General features: G+C 36.7%; 1 long non-coding RNA gene across 1 annotated transcript in view; it reads right to left on the bottom strand.

Annotated features, from left to right (window-relative positions):
- Window positions 1-19,514, bottom strand: part of LOC132417654 (uncharacterized) — a 918,655-nt gene extending 899,141 nt beyond the window's left edge. Inside the window, exon 1 of the long non-coding RNA XR_009517905.1 lies at window positions 19,430-19,514. This is a non-coding gene — a long non-coding RNA (uncharacterized lncRNA). The remainder of the gene's footprint in view (window positions 1-19,429) is intronic.
- Window positions 19,515-22,565: the final 3,051 nt, after the last annotated feature.

The following is a 22,565-nucleotide window of genomic DNA, read 5'->3' as shown; positions in this document are numbered from 1 at the left end:
GCTCAGGTGATCAGTGCAACACAGCTGGGTAAGGGGAGTTGATACTTTCATGGTTCTATAGGATTCTACCTCTTTCCAAGTTAATAGCAGGGATGAAAAATAACTTCTGACACTCTAGTGAACAATGAGGATATAGTAAATTATTTTTGGTCTCTCTGCCTAACTCAGTGACTTCCATTCTATGAAAAACAGGGTTCCCACTTACATGGACGGCCCATGACCCCGATGACTCCATGGTTACATCCTTTTGCCATAAGTGATCTGATAAGTGATGAGAAAGCCAATAAACTGAGCAGAGAATTCTAAGCAACTCTGCACTCTGGAACATTCAGGCAGTCTTCCGGGAAAACAGGAGCCTTTATCACTTTGATCAAAAACTGTGGAATGCTGGATTGATCAGAGTCTCACTTAATCTCCAGCATTTTTCAGCCTTTTGCCACATACCTGTGGCCCATGTCAATGACAACTCAGTCTTATGTCCTTGGAAAAATGTTCATTACATTTTTCTTTCCCAGCATTGACTCTTTATCTAAAGTTCTATATCCGGCTTGATCTCTTGTGCCATAATGGTAACCCACTTCTCGGGCTTCTGGTATCAGCTTGTTGAGTGGAGCAAATGCCTTACGCTGGTCCAGTCTGTTAAAACACTAAGTGTGAAGGTTGACTTTAAAAAATAATAATTTATGGCATGTACCGTCATGAGAGTTTTTCAAGTTTTTAAGTAATGAAATATTTCCTCTATTTATTCTCCATTTGAAACACAGCCCTACCCTGTGCCTTAGCACAAAGAGAATGATTTTAATGTCATTGCAGTTTCCGGAATTTCCTTCTCCATCCCAAGACTCATCGTGGCTTGTTTTCAGTAGCTCTCTGTTCCCTCTCATGGCAATCATCTAATAGCAGGCACTGTAAAAGTATACTCAAGGATAGCATCTATATACCAACTTAATCTAAAGTATATGTTACATCCCAAATCCTAGTGGAAATCCCACGGTGCTACTAAGTACACCTGAAGCAGGTTTTGATCTCACTCAGCATGTTGTCCAGTCAATAGGAGTGCCTTTACACAACCCAAATAAAACATCAAAATACAATTGAGTGGTTTTTGTTGTTCTACAAAGAGATGCCAAGGAAAGATTCCTTGAATGTCACACAGTTATATGTCCAAACAATCCTAAACTAAACTGTCTCACCAGAGTCCTTAAAGCAACTGGTCAGAAATCTCATTCCTCTCTTGCCCATTTTCCTTTCCTGCAAATGTCAGCCCATACTATTTTTTTTTTTTTTGGTCCATTTTTCAACTTTTGTTCTCATCCTTATGTCTGCATTCCAGTTTCTAGTATTCTATATGCCCATCAGAGCTGAAGATACAGTTCTTCATTTATTTCAGGAAAAAAATCCTGTTTTATCTCTGAAAACTTTTACTATTCCACTTGTTGGTCTTCCTTTATTATTCTTTCATATTTATGGCCTTTTCTCCCGATGCAAGAATTGCTAGATTTCTTTGCTCAGCCTTCCCTGTAATTTGCTCTTTTCCTCTAGGTTGTGAACTTGGGCTTGGCTCGGGCTAGTTTTCTGACTAACGTGGCAGCTTTGCTTACATGTTCTATTTGCTCTCATACAGTAAACCTTGCTTTTGCCATTTTGCCTTTCTTGATTGCCTTCACCATAGTTTCAGCTAAAAAGCCACCCGAACTTTACAATTTCTGCAGCCAGAAAGCATGAAAGTAAGGCGATGGGAGTGAGGTCTCCTGCTGAATGTAGCTCTTTCTCGGAAACCTGGCTTCTGCTGTCTAGAATGGGCGTCACGACATTCAGCCCGTGGTGCTCTCCGCTCCCAGCCTGGCACTGTTTCTGGAAGAGAAACTCTACGGTGTGGGAATATATGGAGAGTGATATTCTTCAGTTTCTTTGATGTTTCTACAGTCTGCCTACTCAATCCCTTTTTCCCTTCTCTCTGAGTTATAGTGTTTCATTCTACTCAGAATTTTGACAGCTCGTATTCCTTCCTCAGTACTGCCACAGAAGGTAGGATATAACTATTATATTCAAACGTACATCATAAGCCCTTTTAAACTTGTGTCATTCTAATTCATACAAAGCAAGAGATGACGCTTGAAAGCCTTGTTAAGCAACCCTTATTGTAACCTTTGTCACGTGTTGTATTATGTCATTTTGATTAACTAAAATTGAGACATGATACATTTTGACTTCAGTTAAATGAAACGTGGACTTGACTGTAATGACAGTAATGACAATAATGTACAAAAATAATGGCCTAGGTTGAAATAGAGTCTTGTCACTCATAAATATCTTGAGATTAACTCATTAAAAGAGATACACAGAGGTATGTGTCTAAACAGGGAATGAGAATAATTCTGTTTTGTGACAACAGAAGTTGTACAAGTCACTGAGAATCACCATACCACTCAATTTCCTAAGCTGTAACATATACAAAATATACTGTATGACCTGCAGTGATATTTCCAGATCAAAGTCTGTAATTTGAATTGTTTACTGCTTTTGTGGCTTCATTAGTCATTATTCTAAAAATAGACATATGTATTTTTGACATTATAAGAACTTCACATAGGAATGGATATATTTCAGAAGATAATTATATCCTTATTTTATTGATAAATTTCAATTTGATGACATTAATCATTATCTTAAATGCTATTTTAGGTTTTGGAAAGTTTGTAAACCTAGAAACATTTAAATTCCAAAACTTCCTTTCACAAATTGATTTATTAATCTTCCTCTTTTTCATAAATATCTTAGAGTCTAAAATTTATATTTACTACTAATTACTACTATATACATAGTATATGCTTCGTAGTTTTCAAAACTATTTTCCTACAGTGCTCAGAGAGGAAGAGAATATAGGAATCCCTTTTAATTTGGTACCTTATGTGCAGACATTGAATATAAGCTGAAAAAAACGAGTAAAAAAGGTGGTTGCTTTCCATTTGTTTGACTTTGGAACAAATGTTAACGGAGAAGACAGGCCCTTTGCTACCTACGTAGAATTTCTTTGGAGACAAATGATAACCAACAATGTTTGTATTAGAGGAGGATGAAGACTTTTTCAGATTCTTATTTATAAAACTCAATAATGAGGATGAAAATAAGACCTGCTAGGATGATTGCTTTGGGTTTTTCTTTTTTATTTATTTATATTTTTGGCTGTGTTGGGTCTTCATTGCTGCACGCGGGCTTTCTGTAGTTGCGGCGAGCAGGGGCTACTCCTGGTTGCGGTGCACAGGCTTCTCATTGTGGTGGCTTCTCTTGTTGCAGAGCACGGGCTCTAGGCGCGAGGGCTTCAGTAGTTGTGGCACATGGGCTCAGTAGTTGTGGCTCGCAGGCTCTAGAGCGCAGGCTCAGTAGTTGTGGCGCATGGGCTTAGCTGCTCCGCGGCACGTGGGAACCTCCTGGACCAGGGCTCTAACCTGTGTCTCCTGCATTGGCAGGTGGATTCTTAACCACTGCGCCACCAAGAAGCCCCTCATTTATTTCTGAAACTGATTTATTGTATTTTCATTATTCAGCTTCTGTTTTCTGCCTTTATCTTCCTACAGGTAATGAGATCCACAGGTCAATTCTGAGCTTAATACCAACATTTTACCTGGTAATATGGAAGTTATACTAGATGTGTGGTGATTTCATTTTCACAATGAAGAAAAGTGATACTCGTACTAGGCATGGCATGACGGTTGCTTGTGTTAGAATTATTCTAATATGCAAAACAGTTGTTTACTTCAACTAATTTTCAGAGCTGAAATGAGGCTATAGAATGGTGTGCTGATCTTAGGAATCCTGACAACCTCCAATATAATTCATATTTTTGATACTGTAGTTTTTTCTAATAATCAAACAAGACTACAGCCTGGAAGTTAAAGGGACCACATATATGACTTGACAACCATGCAAAACTACTGGAGAGCTAATTAAAGACGATACGAGGGACATATCAGGCGTTCAATGAATAACATAGATACTTTTTGTGGGGTTTTTTCTATGTATTTTCAAATTAATAAATGTCAACCAAATTTCTGTTAGAGCTCTCTTTCAAAGTGAACAGTCCTGCTGCATACTGTGTAATACTCTTATCTACCATTTCCATACATGTTTCTATTTAAACACTTTCACTTATCTTACCTTTTCTAGACTCCTATCCTAAATGATAATCTTATTTCTATACTTATCCATCTATTTCTGTGGGGTTTTTTTTTGTTTTTTTGTGGTACGCGGGCCTCTCACTGTTGTGGCCTCTCCCGTTGCCGAGCACAGGCTCCGGACACGCAGGCTCAGCGGCCATGGCTCACGGGCCCAGCCGCTCCGCAGCATGTGGGATCTCCCCGGACCGGGGCACGAAGCCGCGTCCCCTGCATCGGCAGGCGGACTCTCAACCACTGCGCCACCAGGGAAGCCCTCTGTGCATCTTTTATATGAAGTGTTTTCAGATGCTCTCTCATCCTTCTTGCTTTGTGTCTCCTCTCAAACCACAAAATTTACACGTATTAAAAATGCATCTGGAAATTTTTTAAGAACACATTTCAAACAAATTTATCTGATTTGTCTGATGAATGGTCTTCTACAGCTTGAACCTTTTTAAGATATAACTACTTTTGCTCTGATTATAGGTCTTCCTTCTCATCTCAATTCTAGCATCAAACTATCATCCTTCATATGTTACACATTTTTCTGTTTTCAGATAGGCATTCTAATCTTTACACTCAAACAGCTCCCAGTGTGACAGCAAAGGGTCTGAACCAAGGCCTTTTCCCATACAGCATTTATGTATTCTTTGCTGTTGCCTCTTTTTTTGTTGTTTCTAAACTGTCTCTCCTGTATACCTAGGGTCTGTATCTGCCCCATTACTCTTATTTTTGTCTTCTCAGCCAATTCTCTCTAGTGACCCTTCTCTTTCCCCGTATAATGTAGCTTTCTCTGAAGTATTAAAAACAATATACAACCATTATCAACAGAAAGAGGTATATTTTTTCTTTAAGGTAATGACCTTTCATCAACTCTTTACCTTTTTCTTTGAAAGCACCACTAAATAACTGAATAGAAATTGCAGATACTTTGAATCGACTGCTTAAAAATAATATTCTAAATCAATCCAAAGTACTCTTTTAGGCCACATTAAAATCCATCTTGCTCTGAAACTCTTTATTATCAATGCAGTCAAAATAATGTCTGCAATTCTGGCATTTCTTAATACTCATCCTACATTTATAATGATGTCTCATGATAAATCTAGCCTATCTTCTAGCTTACAAATATTCTCCTTGAAACTAACTTAACCATCTTTTAAAAGTTCTGATTAAATGGTTAAAAAAAAAAGGCATTTTCAGCTGTCTCTTTAGTCCAACAAAATAATTAAAATATTGATTAAGAAAAAACTAGATTTGGGTAAAATAACACTTATTTTATTATACTGAAATATACATTTGAGAAAGAAATTAAAACTGTAATGACAAAATTAATTTTTGATATTACCATAATACAGCGTTTCTCACAAATAAATGTGATTTTTTTCAATATGCCTTAACATTTGGTATGGTGTTTTGGTTTCCTCACAGTTATTATAAGTCATTCCCAGATTTCCCATATATCTCGTCAGAAAGTAGCAAAAAACATTTGCTCTGTGTTTCTCTTTATGAAACTTTAGAATTGGCTAAAGAAAACCACAAATCTGAGTAACGCTGGTTACTGTGTAGCGATTCGTTTGGGGACAAAAGGACTGTGGTCTCTGCTGTCACTGTATTTGATTAAAGACAGACTTGCATTATCAGATGAGGAATGGTCACCAAAAGCTAGAGAAATAAATTTATCTACTGGAGTTACATACATGTTTAACTCTAGTGATCAATAGCTACAAGTACATATCAGAAAATAGTTCTATTAAAATTTGAAACTAATCATACATTCACAACTATTTTACTTAAAATATTAAATGGTACTACTTACTTTTCTTAGTCTCAATATAGCCTTTTTCTCTAGACAGAAAGAAATTTTCCATTCAAAATAGCTCATAAAACTTCTTGTCTTTGTAATCAAGTTAAAACTAGAGGAAATGACTTGCCTCTATCAGCAGGATACCATTTTATTAAATTCAATCAAATGTTCTATTTACACACTTCAATCCTCGATAAAATCCAATTTTATTATTTGAAACCTATAATCTTCAGTGAAATTGAATAAGTGTATTTCACCAAAGCTGAAGTGCTCTGTTTTATTAATCAGCTAGACAAGATTTTATAAAAGGGTCGGGGGTATGGAACAAAAGGCAGCATTGGTAATGGTCTGTATTTTACCAAACTGTTTTAGCCTCTATTAGAAGTTAATCGGGTGGGAGGGAGGGAGACGCAAGAGGGAAGACATATGGGAACATATGTATATGTATAACTTATTCACTTTGTTATAAAGCAGAAACTAACACACCATTGTAAAGCAATTATACCCCAATAAAGATGTTAAAAAAAAAAAAGAATAAAGAGGATATAGAAAAAAAAAAAAGAAGTTAATCAATTTTTAGATGTAATGTCAACATTCTTATTAGATAAATGCTACACACTGGAAGGGCCTCTCACTGTTGTGGCCTCTCCCGTTGCTGAGCACAGGCTCCGGACGCGCAGGCTCAGCGGCCATGGCTCACGGGCCCAGCCGCTCCGCGGCACGTGGGATCTTCCCGGACCGGGGCACGAACCCGTGTCCCCTGCACCGGCAGGCGGACTCTCAACCACTGCGCCACCAGGGAAGCCCAAAAATGTTCACATTTTAATGTAATTTTTATGTTTCACATGAAGGGTTTTTCCTTGAACATAGTTAGAGAACACTAATATTTTAGTATATTTAATTTACAGAAATCCAATTATTTAGCTTATGGAAGAATAGGCATCACCTGCTTAGGAATTCTAAGAAAAGACAAAACATGAAATATGGTCAGTATAATTAATAAAAGAAAGTACCTAGTTAAAGTGCTTTGGAATAACCTTAAGTAAACTATGCCTTGATAACCATACATATATGCATATCTCAGTAAGTTTAAGCCACAAGGACGTGGATTCAGAGGAGCCAGCACACCCTGCATGGCTCTTCACGCTGTCAGTGAAGTCTGCTGAATGCCTCTGTGGCTCTACTCTGAGAAAGTCCACCGGATACGTTTCTACTTTATCAATAGAGCAGAGCAAATAGCACTGGATTATGAGTCAGATGCCCTGTTTATAGCCATGGATTCAGAGCTAACCATCTGGGCAACTTTGGGCACGTGATGTAAAATCAACTCTCTGAGTCTCAGCAACTATGCTACCAGACTCCATGGCTCACCTGTGGTAGGTAAGGCTAACTGATTATGACACGCTTCATACATTCTAACACAGTGGTCCAGGCAGCGAGTTCCAATCAGTCTAAGGCAGCATTAATCTTTCAACTATTGCCATCCTAAGATTGGATAATTTCCAAGGTCATTACCACTTACAACATTCTGGGACTCTCAATGCCGCAAGCAATTAATTGATTCCTTGTACTAATACTCATAATGACTCCAAGGCTCTCAGCTTCCTAGATAATCCTAGTGCTACTTAGGAATGTTTTCTGCAGGTTCCTAGCTCAGGGCCCCTTAATCTGATTGAGACGGCTAGATTCTGATTAATAAAACTGAAGTTTACTAGAAATTTATATACATACATATATCTATCAGATAACATATATACACATATACACAGTTTAAAATTAACTGGAATATTTATAATTTAAACAATGCTTAAGTCACTTATTTCAACTGGCAGTCAAGGATAGCCTGGCAATGTTTACGAATGTTACGTAATTGAAGGAAGAAGAATTATGTAATAAGATAGGATGTCTCTTGGTTTTGAGAAATGTTTTTTGGAGTCATTACGCTGTGCAGTAGAATGGTGGAAATGTTATTCTGAACTCAATCAATCCCCTTGACTATTCATCTGTCTCTAAACTACCTCTAAAACAGAAAGTGACTAAATGTGATATGTGACAAAACACCCAATTAAATAAGTCTTGTTGCATAGACTATAATTTAGGCTTGGCAAAGTGCACTAAGGATGTGTATTTCCTGGATTTAAGTTTAAGAGATTTATCAAGAAGCCCTATGATAGGGTAAAAAGAGCAACAGACTTGGAATTAAAAGACAAGGATTCAAACTATGTTGTTGATCAATGAAGTAATAGATTTAATAGTGATTTTTTAATATAAAAATTGTATAAATGTTATCACTAGAAAAATACATAAATGTAATTATAATAATAAATATAACTATAGTTATAATACTTTATATTAAGCCAAAATGTGATTATATTATACACATATTATATACAACATATATCACATTATACATATATTTATATATATATATAACTGTTATATATATAACCAGTTAGTGAACTAGTCAGTTTGCTCTGTCATATTTTTACTTAAGACACTTAAAAGTAACTAGAAGGAAACAGAATTTAATATAAGTAGATTTCATTCCTTACGTGTGGCAGTAAGTTTACAAGGTTTTTCACTGTAAAATATCAAGACTCATCTATGTGACACTTTCCAATACTCTAATGGTGGCCCTCTCACAGCAGATATAAAGTAACATGTTCAAAAATAATAATTTCCATGATAAGGACCCTGGCTTCCTTTCCTCTAAAAACGTGTTAGTTTGAAATAAATGTTTATGATTTTTCTCTCCAGGCCTCTTTTCAACAATATTTGTGCCCTTTCCACAATATTCAATTGCTTCTTTCTTCCCTCTAAGGCAAAATAGTCAATTACGGAACAGGATATCACAAAAGTTACCAAAATATATTTATTTAGTTATGGGGAAATGTAGATCATATTATAAAATTGTTATTTTATGTAACAAATGCTCTCAGATTGTGTGTGTCTGTGTGTTTGCGTACGGATTAACCTGAAGGAGTATAACATCAAATCATAAGGGTATTTCTTTTAGTAAGTGAGTAAACTTGCAAAATGATCAGAAAATATGGTAGGTGATGAATATGCAAAAGAAAATAATATGTATATTTTCTTTAAAACATTTCAGTTTAGTTATAGCTTATGGTCTTTTAAGTTGTGACTAGACATTTTCCAATCTTCTTTTTTAACATAAAAATATATTCAAGGAACTGCTACAACACATTACTGCACTAACATATTCAAAGTGCCGTTAACAATTTAAAAGTTATTGCTCTTAATATTGAGACTATTGAAAACTTGGACAATTATCTTCTCATGGACTTTTCACATCACAACGAACTATAAACATTTAAATATTAACAAAAAATTCAGATGTTCATAATTTGTTGTATTCCTCAGGCAAAAAGAACTAAAATAGCTCATAATTTTTGAAGAATATCTCTTTAATCAAGTGTTATGTTTAACTCTATGATGTACACAACAGGATAAAGAAAAGATATCACTACACTGACTGGCATTTTGGGGAAATTATACCATTAAGCTTGCTAGCAACTCATGTACACCTTATAAAGTGTCAAAATACTGTGGCACAGGTATAGGAAAACTTCATCAAAAATAATAAACCTCCACCTCACACCAGTCAGAATGGCAATCGTTAAAAAGTCCTCAAATAACAAATGCTGGAGGAAGTGTGGAGAAAAGGGAACCCTCCTACACTGCTGGTGGGAATGTAAGTTGGTGCAGCCACTATGGAGAACAGTATGGAGGTTCCTCAAAAAACTAAAAACAGAGTTGCCATATGATCCAGCAATCCCACTCCTGGCCACAGATGCAGACAAAACTGTAATTCAAGAAGACACATGCACCCCTGTGTTCATAGCAGCACTATTCACAACAGCCAAGACATGGAAACAACCTAAATGTCTATTGACAGATGAATGGATAAAGAAGACGTGGTACACACACACACACACACACACACACACACACACACACACAATGGAATATTACTCAGCCATGAAAAGAATGAAATAATGCCATTTGCAGCAACCTAGAGATTAAGTCAGTCAGAAAGAGAAAAACAAATACCACATGATATCACTTATATGTGGAATCTAAAATACAACACAAATGAACATATCTAGGAAACAGAAACAGACTCACAGACATAGAGAACAGACTTGTGGTTTCCAAGGGGGAGGAAGGATGGAGTAGGGAAGGATTGTGAGTTTGGAATTAGCAGATGCAAACTATTATATATAGGATGGATAAACAACAAGGTCCTACTGTCTAGCACAGGGAATTATATTCAATACCCCGTGATCAACCGCAATGGAAAAATAATATGAAAAATTGTATGTATGTATAACTGAATCACTTTGTTGTACAGCATAAATTAACACAACATTGTAAATCAACTCTACTTCAATAAAAAATTAAAAAGTAAACCCCTGTCCCCAAAGCACACAGAATATGAATATTTTTATTAACATAACTTTGTCTACATACATTCAGTTACACAATCCAGTGTGCTCTCTCTGTTCCCAAGGTGCTGAGGTTGACACTGTTTTTGAAAATCATACTGATGCTTCATATGTATTGATATAATTTGTAATATCATCAACCTAACTGTGATTCCACATACAGTCTCTTGTGGTCCTCTCCAAACTCTGCGGCCTAGGTAGAACCTGAATCACCACCCTTATTTCAAATAAGAGGTAGAACTTAAATAGTCTCACCAAAAAAAAAAAAAAAGTAAATATGTGCAGTGATAGTTAATTAACTCAAATCCTTTCACAATGTATACATGTATATGCATATCAAACCATTGTATTTTATACTTTAAATATCTTACAATTTCATCTGTCAAGTATGCATCACAAAAGCTGAATAAAATAAGAGGCAATATACGCAGAGACATATATGTCAATTGGCCAATGACACAGACTCATCACTGACTCACACTGGACTAAAAACCTTCCTTCTCTCCTTCCATTATTCCTCTCCTCTCTTCTTCCTTCTCTCCCTCGCTTCCTTCTTCATTTAGTAATCGTTCATGTACTTGGCACCTGTATCAGGTGCTGTGAAATGCACAGATAAATGAGAACCTCCAGAAAGTTACTAGATCTATAGCCCTGCTCCTCTTTCGTAAGTGACATAAAGCACCTGAAACGTAGGACTGAACATTTCAGGCGCTGGCTCATCAACAGATGGACTGTGCAGCCTCAAACAAAAAGGAGATGACTTTAATAAAGACAAAGATTAGAACAGAACTCACAAGCCATGCTCGATATGACGGCGGACAAAGTGGTATGCGTACTACAAATCTCACTATGTAAAGGTCTGTGTGTGTACGAATCCATCTGCTACATGTACACCTGAGATATGTTTCATTGTTAGGATATATAAAGCTAAATTAAGTCTGACCTATTATTTACTTTATGGAAAAGGCTCTACATAACTTAAGGACATGGGCCAGCATTACAATATATATATTACATTTTTACATACTAGTTTTCAAAATAACCATTTTCTTTTCTCGCATGTTTTCTTCAATTTAGGATATGGCCTTTGTCAATAAAGAAGGCTCTTAAAATGCACTAACACACCTTCCTGAGCAAATTTATTTAAAATATTATCTGCTATTTGTCTTATTGTATATTGTCACTTTCCACTGAGCGCTAATAAGTGCTTGTCGCTGAAGAGGTCTGCATTTAACATCTGTCACCAGCATCTAGCAACAGCACCGAAGGGGAACTGTCAGGGAGACTGTCATTCTCCTTTGTAACACCCTGAATCTGTTTCACATCATTTACATACAGATAGTTACAGGCATTCATCATTTCATTATGCTGACGACTTCACTATTCTGATGTATAATGTCTCTTTAATGAGCCTCAAAAAACACAATATTCCTTGATTTATGACTGCTTAACTGAAAAATTGTACAAATTGGCAAAAAAATTACTCATAATGTATTTTCATTTTTCCTCCACATTACACTTATATTTAACAGTGACTCATGAGTTAAGATCATGCATTCTTGACAAAAGGAATGATCAGAATTTGACTTACTATGTTTTAGTACCACTGAGGTTTATGGGCATATTTAAAGCTTCCTTGTAAAACTGTGCTGACACGAAAAAGTAGCAAATTAAAATCGATCTTTTTTTTCCCCAAAAACTGGACAACCAATTTCAATGGCATCATAAGTTTGATAAAATTTCTTAAATTGTACTTAAAGTTATTAGCCTAATACTCATTTTTCCCTTTTGTAAATAGATATGAAGATCCTTGATACCAGAGAGAACTGTATCAAGAAACAAAGAAGGTAGTAAAGAAAGAAAAACCCCAGAAGTAAACTGAAATGGGAACAGAAGCTTGGAAAGAGGGAGAAGTTGCTGATTCTTTCACTGCTTGTTAACTCCTAGGCTCCTCCTGGGATGGCAGTTCCAAGGTGTCACTAGCCTTGTTTCCTAGTCTCTTAAAAGTTACACCATTGAAGGTGATGAAAAGTGTTCTATTTATTAATTAAAAATCATTTCCCAAAAGAAACTGGTTGTGCCCCAAACAGGCAAGAGTGCCAAAGAAGTATAAATTATTCATATGCTGCCAGCTTTTGCAAAAATAGGAAGCCTCTGAGTGTAGGGTAAATCATATCAGAATGAACTCTATATACAATTAAGAATAAAGATGAATCCTGACTCTCAGAAGAGCTCATAAATCAGCATGAGTAGACATACAGGAACAGAACAAAATTTAGGAACTGGCATCCTGAGATTTGATATTAGCCTCTCTTAAGTTTAGCTTCGATTCAACACACCTGAGATTATTTGTAGCTTTCAATTTCAGGAAGAACAGGAAACTAGGCTAAATTAACCCAGAGTCACGAGAAAAGCAGCGGTTCAAGTTAAATGAAAGAAAGCACAGAACCGTTCTCAGGTAGAACAAGTGACAGGATTCCACACAGAAATCCTAATAAAAGACATATAGGATACACACACGTACTCTGTAAGAAAATGTCCATTTATAAAATACATACAAGAAAATTAGTTCTATTACTTTAATACTACTTTTTTATTCCCTAGCTTGATTAGTCACTTTCACGCTCATGATAAATTACTTTTGGTTATATCTAAACATGTGACTCACTCACAGAGAAAACAATCAACGTTGAAAGAAAAAAAACTGCAATTCTTCAAGTATTCTTAAATAGAAAGGATTCGAAAACATATTTAAATGAATTTAGCATCATTTGCAAGAAGGGTTTATGAGTTCTTAGTCACTACATGGAAAGGAGCTTGATGTCAGAACTGTTTTAGGCAGGTTTTCTATCATCACTTAAAGGGCAATATTAAATTGTTAATTCCTGTGCTAAAGAAAGAACATTCATTACGTTTTACATTTGAGGAGTATAACATTGCCAGCTCACCGACAAAAAATAAGATGTGCCTCACAATGTATATATAAAAGCATTCCCAAACAGATGTACACAGTTCTAGGACAAAAGAGGTCTTATTTCCAAACATCTTGGAACTGGCCAAAGGTTTATAATTTTAGAACAAATGGGGTCCTGATTTTTACTTTTCGTTTTGTTTTTTTATTTTTTTTTAAAAGGGATAACTGCTAACCAAAACAATATGGTATTACCTCCCTGAGTATCATATTTCAAATCTGCCTCAAGAAATACCTATCATTCCTCCTTCATTCTAGTCTCAGGGGACATGCTCCCCTACAGATCTCTTCATCTATGAGGCCAACAAGAAGAGCAAACCTTAGGAGTTCTCACTGTAAATCATTTTTCCATACATTATAACATCTAACCTTCACAATAACCCTCTTAGATCAGTATTATTTTTATCCACATTTTAATGAGGAGGAGACTGAAGCTTTGAGAGATTAAATGCCATCGCCGAAGTCAAAGCCGTGGGGGAAGCCAAGGCCGGCCGGCATCTCAATCTGAGATCACTGCGGGAACTGTGCTTTCAATGGTATTCCCTCTTCCATGTATTTTCAACTTCTCTCTCTCTTTCCTGGTACTCTCTAAGCTTCATATCACTCTCATTAAAAAGAGGGAGGAGGAAAAAAAAAACATCCGCCACTAACCCAATAGTCAACAAACAATAAGGAAGCCTACCTTAATTCCATGGTCTCCTTCATTTCTCAAGTCGGCTTCTCCTCCATCACTGGCTGTTCACGCCCCAATCTAGCGCCACATGGCGTCTGCCGCTCGGCTCTACACATCCTGCGCTCGCTACGCGGCACAACCTGTGGCCTCTTAGGGATCCGCTCCCAGGGAAGTTCACCTTCGACCTTAATTCGCAGTGGGCTCATCATCGTCACTTCTTTCTCTTTAAAACTCCCTTGAAACTGACTTTACTGATTCTTCCCGTCCTGCTCCGACCTTCCCTTCGATGCCTCACTTCGCAGTTCCCTTCTCTCTGCTCTCTTATTGGATTCCCACGCTTGCCGGGGCCCCATTTCTCTTCCAACCGGTGATTCACATGCTTAACTGTCCGCAAACTACCTCCACCTTGCACTTCAACGGGCGCATCCTCAAGATGCCCAAAGCAGAACGCCTCTGTTTTCATAAACCTCCCCTTATTTCCACAGTGTAAGGCGTCATGCATCAAATGAAAATGAAAATGAAAAACTGCATGGGACATCTTCCTGTTTCTCCTCTCTCGAGCTCCAGTTCACTAACACCTTCGATCCTGCCTTCCCCGTATATTCTTGTCTCCATCTGACCCTTGTCTGAGTTCTCAGCCTTTTACATTGCTCACTGCTTGAGCGGTCCTTCCTCAACCACTTCCCGCAGAAACCCAGTGCCTATTTTCACTTCTCCCGTAACAAATTATGCGTTATCTCTGGCCTTCGAGTATTTTCAAATAGAAGTGACATGCAACGGCTGAAGTACATGGCCTCTGAACTCAGCTCTACCGCTCGCCAGCAGACAGGTGACCTAACCTCTCTCAACCTTAGGCAATCTCTGTTCTCACATCCACAAAATGGAAGACGACCAGAGCACAGACGGAACAGGGTAGCGGCGAGGGTACAGCAGAGCATTCCGAGCAAGCCTGGCAGGTATGAAGCATGCTTCAATGCTGCTACAATACTGTTTATAAATAAGTATGTTTCCCTCTGGACTCCCCAGCGGACTGCATCCCTTGAGGATGTGGGGATTTATCTTACGATCACTAGCGTCACACACCAAGCACACAGTCAGGGCCTCTATACGCTGGAATCGATTGAATAAGGCTCTCGAGACAACTATTCTAAGCAGAAGACCGATTTTATTGGATCCTACTCCCTAATTTAAACCCAAGCTGAGTTCAGAGGCCACATTTACATAAGATTGGCAAGGAAGATGATCACCAATGAGGAAGTTCACTTCAGACCAAAACCCTGTGTGTGATTTTTCAGGCCTGATCATAGGCTATACCTGGCAGGCCTCAAAGGGGAAAGCCTCCAGCCCACCCCTGCCCGGGGTCTTTGGCAGAGGTGGCGCTTTCTCCAAATTAGCTTCTTGCTTATGTGACAGCAGCAAGTGATTAAAGCCTTGACCATTACTTTCATTCTGGGTTACTGTCTTAATTGACACCTCGGACACCTGGCAGCTCTACATTCTCCAGCTCAGCCCTCAACAACTAAGGAAGAGATGGATGAGGGAAGGAGATTGCAAAGGGAAGACACCCTGGAAAACAATATTCTGCTAGTCCTACTTTATAAGAAGATATAATCTTTTGAGTGGTTCCATGATTCAGAATCAGGATACTCTCAGATGAGAAGACATCTTAGAGACTTCATAATACAATTTATTCATGAATATATGGTAGACATGAAGAAGAACTCAGGGGAAGAGACAAGGCTATATTGACTCTTCATTTGAAAATCTAACTTCCATAGTGCTATGTATTATATAGGGTTGAGTCCGGAAACACACAAGTTCCAGAATATCCTGTTTCTTGGTTCCCTTTTTGGAGTTAGTGTCTGTGATGTCAGTAAATCATACATGATGTTTATACTCCGAACCCAAGTGGCTGGAGAAAAAATAATAGGATAACCTGAGACCAGAAATGTAAATATATGTGTTTTGGTCACACAAGCATGAAACATCAACTTCCTCAAGTTTCTAGATGAACTTATTTCAGAGTGAAGGCTAAAGATTTAAGAGTGTATATCATATCCCTCAATCACCACAGGCTTCAAGTTGTTTAGAGTTAGAGAGTGAAAGAGTAGATCTGTTGGCCAAGAGGCTTTAGCATTTTGTTTTAAAGCAGTTTTCATTGGAGACTTCTAAGAATGAGGGTGGCACAAATAGAGATAAATGGAGACCAACCACAGGTTCACCAACTGCATGAATTCTTCACTGAGGAACAGTGACAACGCACACATTTCCAGAAAAAATGGTCTCCAGCCTCGGAAGTGCGGGTACGACTACAGTGAGGCAGGACTGTGACTGCTCTCATCTTACAGTAGAGGGCACTGAATGAAGCTGAGAAGTGATGACGGTCTTCAAAAATCTCCTACAGCGCTCTCTACCACAGGACATTTAGCGGTTACTCTGTGAGCCTCATTCCAGAGTCCAAAATAAAGTTGCAATAAAAGACAGGAATTCAAGGAAGTCACCTTTGAACACAGGTCATCTCTGAGACTCATCTTTGCGTCTTAGACTTTTCCAGGTTATGCTTCCAGTTCTACCACTCGAGTTTCCCCAGTTTTCTCTGGCTATGTGTCAAATGTTAATACTGCACATTTTCTTTAAGAAAGAAATACAAATACTGCTGGCATGAAGCTAAAACTTGCTCCTTAATAATTGAAACACACTTTGTAGAGGTACCAACTAAAGGTCCTTTCTAAGCGCAGATCTTCTATAATAACACCCAAATCTAAAAAATAAGTAAATAAAAGAAAACTCAATGGAAGCATCCCTAAGTATTAATAAGACCATTTCCTTTAGACCTTAAAAGGTATGAAAGATCTCAGTAAGAAATAAAGAGTTAACTATTATTTATCCCTCACTGTGTTGTTTATTTAAATGGAAATCTTAAATTCATAAATAATGTAGTTTTCCTCTTAAAAATGCTTATTAACACCATGCATATGGAACAGTACAAGTATGTTTTAACAATAGACTCAAGGATGAAAGTAACTGATTCAAAAAGTGTGATTTATCACCTAGTAGGCTGTTCACTTCTTCAATGTTAAGTCTATGCATTTAAACATTTTACCCTAAGGTAAAGATTTTATTTTTTAGAAAAAACACCTAAAGTATAGCACAAATTATCTGCCAAACAGAACAAATAGGAATTTGCAAAAAGCTAACGCTCAGGGAATGTTAAATACCTGTGCCTAAGGAAGAAACAAACAAACAAACAAAAACAACTGCTTTCATTAAGCAAACATCACAATGAAATATTTTACGTATTAATACCACTAGAGGGCTTAATGCATTTTGCTTAATAGAATTTCTTTCACAAGTTTGTTTTCTTGGCATAAATGAACTTCTATATATTCATCCTACAATCAAGGTTATTTAAAAAAACATTGACACAAAACATAATAAAGTGACTAGATGAAAGGAAATTTTATAGATTGAATATTGTGTTAAGCAATTTAAGTGTGTTAAATAAACGGTATGGCTTCAAATATCACTTATTCTCAAATGACATTATTTCTGCAAATCTGTATTTAACAACATGGTTCTGACAAATGGTCTGAGCCATTTTCAAGGAAGATTAATAGCTTGAAAGCAACTCGCAAAGTTCTTTCAGTCACAAGTCATCAACAATATAAATTAAAAATAATTGGCCTTCATTCAAGCTAGTCTCAATATTTCATAGGAATATTTACTTTCGTGAAAATTTGTCTATGATTCTAACTTAGAGAAATTATATTATGGAAGACATTAAAAATGACTGTCTTTAAGTTCCCTCTTTAGTAGGATAAGTCACACATTTAATAAGTTTGATTTTGTCTCGAGCGGTCATTTATCTTTAAATCAATCTCATTATTCAGTCATATTGTGAATACATTTATGAGACAATGAGAGAATAAAAATTATAAGACTCAGCTAAAGAGAAAACTCTTACACCGACTCTAAAGCCTCTACTTACCCATTTACAATATGAACGAGTCCAGCTGCCCCGAGTCTTGGATGTGGGTAAAATAACACTACAAATAAATTTTTCATCTTTTGAAGTTGAAAATCTAAGTTATCACCACATTTTATGATAAATTACCTCTGTAATTCTGAAAAAAACTAATGAAATATAAACTGTTTCATTCACAAGGACTTGCCCGAACTCTATGTTCAGTTTTGGGGAAAAAAATATTAGACGTCATAGGATATTAAAAAAAATCTTTCATTATCTGAATAAATTTTCTGGCTAATAACACAATTCAAAACTTGAATGGTGTTAAGAGTCAAGACATACTTGACTGTAACCTGGGTGGCAGGCGTTCAAAATACGTCGCCATCTGTAGTACGTGGGCCTGACCGGTCAGAAGGTCCTGCTGGTAAGCTCTGAGTACCATCTGAGATTGCTACATATGATTTCAAAACCCAAAGAAACCCTAGTTGTCTGGAGGTTTTACTATTAAATGCAACTTCCTGAATTCCCCCCAGAGGTTATGTTTTGCTGTGTAATTCGCAGGACCATCAAAGACATTGCCACCTAAGAGATATAACCTGCCACCTTTATTCCACCAGCAAAATGGCTAACACTTCCACCTCTTTACCAATCATAATAGCACTTACCCGTGAATTACAGCAGGGTGCTGTGAAATATTATATGGAAAATGCATTTCTTTGGTTATATGACCAAATCAAGCCCTCAGGTCAATTTACAAGGTTTTTACAAGGTTTTTTGTTTGTTTTATTCTTTATGAAAACAATAGTTTTATATGACTAAACTGTAGATGCCGTGAGCAAAGGGCTTTTGAAAACTTAATTAGGTGCAGAGTGAGCATTCTAATAATTGAACTTGGTGCTATCATCACTGATAATTCAATAGGTTTACTCGTATCACCAAAATGTAAGCAGTCGGCCTTATGAAAGTTTCTCATTCTGTACTTTTCTAACCTGTATCTCATAACATACTGATTATTCATGGTAAGATTATCATTCTTCCCAGCATGGTTATATGAATATTTTACTTTCTCATCAGAATATTATCACATTACTAAATGTATTCCGGCAAAGATCACCATGACATAGTAAAAAAATCATCACATTGTCCCGCACTTTACTTTTGTTTTCACCAAATATTTATTCTGTAATTAAGTTCTTCTATATCCAGGATGATCTTTTTCTTTCCAAGTTACTATGATCTTGTCAGTGGTGTTTCAGGAGTTCATAGTATTCCACCCATTACTGCTCTTAGAATACATATGTTACTCTTAAATTCTGTTAAAGTGTACTCCATTCGACATCATCAAGGCCAAAAAAATTAACATTCTAATTTCATTAGAAAAGACTTACAGTGATACACCTCTAGTAGAGATCTTAATGCTTCATCCAGAATAAATATCACACGAGAGGAATATCCAGAGGTTATTTTTATCTCCTTTCTCTAATTTAGATGATCGCTGCATTCAAGTCTGAAAAATAAAAAATTTAAACTATCTTACTAAGTACAATGGCATAATTTCAATGTACTCTATAAAATAAGAAAAATGCTAGAATATTCTCCTGAACATAATGTTTCCAAATACTGAATGAATGTATCATGAAGAATTTTAATATAATTTGTATATGATGCAAAAATCATCAGGCCCACCAAACTTATATTAAAAAGTACATTAAGTCATGCTCGATATTACTTCTTTTACTTCCCAATAAGAAATGAATCGGCACACAGTGAGACATCTTAATCACATATATTGTATTTCTATAAAAAAGAAGTGTATTTAGGATACTAAGAAAGGTACAAAATGTAATCTTTCTTTTTGTTTTAACAGTTAAATGATTATAAAACCGACCTAGAATTATTTTGGTGAACTAGCTTTTAGTATTGAAGCAGTCACAGGGAAGTCAATTTTGTCCTTTTATATCCAATTAAGGTACGCATATCCACATTACATTTAACAAAAAGGATATGTATTCAAATATTGTGAGAGATTTGTAAAAGGAAGCTACACAAATAAAGTACCACCTTTTTACAATGAGCTGACTCTGGAGAAAAAAAATCTAAGGATATCCTCAGATTCAGTGGGAGAGGGACAGCCCTTGTTTGTTCAAGGGAGGTTGCCTATAGCGCAGCTATCAATTGAAATCAAATCAAACAACTTTAATGGAAAGGACTTCCAATGGAAAGGCTCCTTAAGGCTACTGAGCTGTTTCAAGCTGTTTTAACGGAAATAAACTTAGTATCTAGTAATAAAAACTACAATGTTTCAAGATACTGTGGCTTTAATTATTAAACCCAAAAAACAACGCTATTTTAACTACAAATGCATTAACACTCTCACCTGCACCTCCCAAAGTTAAAACTTCGTGGAGTCACTGTATGTGAACCCTCAAGATTGTAACAGAGAATAATAGAAGTCACCCAATGTGACCCTTGCAATCTCACTCACTGTGAGGGGAGGCAGCTTAAAGAATAAATAATTGGATAAAAGACCTGCTGCTACAAGGAAAAAAAAAAAAAAAAACTCTACCTCTGAATGTAATTACTAATGTCAGTCAACAGTAGCTTTTTTTTTTTTTTTCATGTTCAAACTGGTTTACTAATCCTCTGGGCAATGACAATGAGGCAATGTATCATGTTAATGTTCTGAGCCTTTTTGCCTTTTTTATTTCTTTGCTCTTTTTTTTTTTCCAGTAGGTTCTCATTAGTTATCTATTTTATACTAGTATCAATAGTGTGTATGTGTCAATCCCAGTCTCCCAATTCCTCCCACCACCACCCCCAGGCCGTTTCCCCCTTGGTGTCCATACATTTGTTCTCCAAGTCTGTGTCTCTATTTCTGCTTTGCAAATAAGGTCATCTATACCGTTTTTCTAGATTCCACATATACGCATTAATATATGGTGTTTGTTTTTCTCTTTCTGACTTACTTCACTCTGTATGACAGTGACTAGGTCCATCCATGTCTCTACAAATGACCCATTTCGTTCCTTTTTATAGTTGAGTAATATTCCATTGTATATATGTGCCACATCTTCTTTATCCATTCCTCTGTCGATGGACACTTAGGTTGCTTCCATGACCTGGCTATTGTAAATAGAGCTGCAATGAACATTGGGGTGCATGGGTCTTTTTGAATTATGGTTTTCTCAGGGTATAGGCCCAGTAGTGGGATTGCTGGGTCCTATGGTAGCTCTATTTTTAGTTTTTTAAGGAACCTCCATACTGTTCTCCACAGTGGTTGTATCAATTTAATTCCCACCAACAGTGCAAGAGGGTTCCCTTTTCTCCACACCCTCTCCAGCATTTATTGTTTGTAGATTTTTTGATGATGGCCATCCTGACTGGTGTGAGGTGATACCTCATTGTAGTTTTGATTTGCATTTCTCTAATAATTAGTGATGCTGAACATCTTTTCATGTGTTTGTTGGCAAGCTGTATGTCTTCTTTGGAGAAATGTCTACTTAGGTCTTCCACACATTTTTTGATTGGGTTGTTTGTTTTTTGATACAGAGCTGCATGAGCTGCTTGTATATTTTGGAGATTAATCCTTTGTTGCTTCATTTGGAAATATTTTCTCCCATCCTGAGGGTTGTCTTTTCGTCTTGTTTATGGTTTCCTTTGCTGTGCCAAAGCTTTTAAGTTTCATTAGGTCCCATTTGTTTATTTTTGTTTTTATTTCCATTTCTCTAGGATGTGGGTTACAAAAGATCTTGCTGTGATTTATGTCATAGAGTGTTCTGCTTATGTTTTCCTCTAAGAGTTTGATAGTGTCTGGCCTTACATTTAGGTCTTTAATCCATTTTGAGTTTATTCTTGTGTATGGTGTTAGGGAGTGTTCTAATTTCATTCTTTTACTATTGGTAACCCACTTTCTTTCTGATTGGTATGTCCAGTCTGATTTTTAATGCCTCCTTTGTCTCTTGTACATGACTTTTTTTTTTCCTTCCTGGTTGTGTAATTGTTAATCCTTGCTATTCAGGAATTTCAAAGGATAATTTTATAAACTGATAATAATTCTACATGAAATTTTCAAGGTAAAGAATTGATCGCAGATTCAAGAATTTCATTCAGAAGTATTTTCAATTATAACTTCAAGTTTCCTTTTTATCTGTTTGTTCACTTTTCTGTCTACGAACTCCTATAATGTATGCATTGGTTCGGTTACTTTTCTTTAAATCTCTCATATCCTTTCTAGTAACTTCTATATTTATGTTTATCCTACTTTTTTTTTTTTTTTTTGCAGTACGCAGGCCTCTCACTGTTGTGGCCTCTCCAGTTGTGGAGCGCAGGCTCTGGACGTGCAGGCTCAGCGGCCATGGCTCACGGGCCCAGCCGCTCCACGGCATGTGGGATCTTCCCAGACCGGGGCACGAACCCATGTCCCCTGCATCAGCAGGCGGACTCTCAACCACTGCACCACCAGGGAAGCCCTATCCTACTTTATTTTTTGATAAATATTTCAAAAACATTTCATCATGTCCTAGG

The sequence above is a fragment of the Delphinus delphis genome, chromosome 21 (assembly GCF_949987515.2).
Source record: "Delphinus delphis chromosome 21, mDelDel1.2, whole genome shotgun sequence".
Classification (NCBI taxonomy): Eukaryota; Metazoa; Chordata; class Mammalia; order Artiodactyla; family Delphinidae; genus Delphinus; species Delphinus delphis.
Note: the sequence above shows the minus strand (reverse complement) of the source record. Positions and strands in the feature narration are given on the sequence as shown.